Source organism: Macrotis lagotis, chromosome 1 (assembly GCF_037893015.1).
Source record: "Macrotis lagotis isolate mMagLag1 chromosome 1, bilby.v1.9.chrom.fasta, whole genome shotgun sequence".
Classification (NCBI taxonomy): Eukaryota; Metazoa; Chordata; class Mammalia; order Peramelemorphia; family Peramelidae; genus Macrotis; species Macrotis lagotis.
Window position 1 is genome coordinate 185,167,726 of NC_133658.1, and position 1,798 is coordinate 185,169,523.

The following is a 1,798-nucleotide window of genomic DNA, read 5'->3' on the forward strand; positions in this document are numbered from 1 at the left end:
TTATTGCTTCATGGCACTATCTTTACATCTTATTCTCTGTCATTCCCTTTTCCTTTTGCCTTCAATCTTTCCCAACATCTAATGAGTTTTATCTTCTCACCATGCAAAAGTATTTAACCTTCAGCTACAGTATTTATTCTTCCGATGAGTAGTCTAAATTAATTTATTTAAATATTGGCTTATTTGATCTCCTTGCTGTCCCAGGTATTCCCAAAAGCCTTCTTCAGCACAATAATTTGAGAGCATAGGTTCTGCATCACTTTGCTTTTCTTATAACCATAAATTATAACTACAATTACTACATTATGATTCCTTATAACCATCTCATAACTAACCTTGTAGCCATATATTACTATTGGAAAAATCATAGTTTTGGTTATATGAATCTTAGTTAGCAAGTTGATGTCACTGTTTTATAGTATGCTGACCAGATTTTCCATCACCTTCTTTTCAAAGAGCAAAAGTCTTTAAATTTCATGGATGCAATTGACATATGCAGTTATATTTGAGCCCAAGAATTCAAAATCTGACACAGCTTCTTCCATTTATTCTTCCTCTATTTGCCAGGAAGTGATGATACCTCCTTGATGTGGGAAGGACCCAAATGGACTCCAGGGTTGAAAAACCCAAATTTAAGCTTATTGGATAGGTCGTTTCCTCTAAGGCAGTTTTGTTATCTATAAAAAGAATAGATCATACCTGCCAAGAACTTAACTTTAGAAGCAGATAGGACAAAAGTTATCTCATGCACCTCAATTCTTTTTTTTAATTTTTTAATTTTTTCCTCCCAGTCTCTGAAATTTAAAGAAAACTAAATTTCATTCCCTGTAGTTTGAAGCTTATGATAATTTTGTATGTAAAATCTATTTAAAACATTGTTCCTTAATTTGTTAGAAGTAATGTTATATTCTTAGGAGTTTTAGTCAATAGTTTATTTGTAATGATGCTGAAACATCCTATAATCCAGTACAGTTTATTGAATGAATTCAATGTATAGGGATTTGTACTTGTAGTCTGAGGATTTTTCATGTGAGTTTATAAAGGATAGAAAGCTTCTGATATATAATGTTATTCATCTGATTTTTTTTCTAGGTACTGATTAAGAGTAAATTTTTACTACCTGTGATGCTATGATGCAGTTTCCACCACTCCATTGCATTCTCTTTCTCTTCCTCTTCATCATAGCTAGTGTTTATTTAGTGATTTAAGATTTTCAAAGTTCTTTATAAACATCATCTCATTTTAATTTAATATCATTTCTGGGTGATGGGTTCTATTATTGTTATTATTATCATTATTATCCTCATTTTATAGATGAGGAAACTGAAGCAAACAAAGGGTTAAAATGACTTGTTCAGAATCATACAGCTTGTAAGTATCTGAAGATGGATTTGAACTCAAGTCTTCCCTTTCATCTAATGCTATTTTTACTGTGCCACATGATTATTATCAGCGTTTTGATTCTTTAAGGAAAGCCTTTTGTGCTCATTTTGGCAACACATATACTAAATTGGAGTGACACAGATAATAGCATTGTCCCTGTGCAAGGATGACATGCAAATTCGTGAAACATTCCATATTTCATATATTCCATTCCACTCCATTTGTATAGAACTTTATGACTTAATCATTTAATACCTTTTTATTGACATGAAGTCAACTGTTTTTAATAATGACATCTAACTCACAGTGTTATTATGAGGTTAAAATGAGATAAAGTGCTCTGAAAACCTTAGAGTATAATATTATTATTGCTATGGTTATTACTGATGGTGCTATTATTGTTTTTTAAGTTGTA

General features: G+C 31.1%; 1 non-coding gene across 1 annotated transcript; it reads left to right on the plus strand.

Moving 5' to 3' along the window:
- Positions 1-1,481: 1,481 nt before the first annotated feature.
- Positions 1,482-1,584, plus strand: LOC141510591 (U6 spliceosomal RNA). The gene has a single exon (XR_012475046.1). It is a non-coding gene; the product is annotated as a U6 spliceosomal RNA (small nuclear RNA).
- The last annotated feature ends 214 nt before the right edge of the window (positions 1,585-1,798 follow it).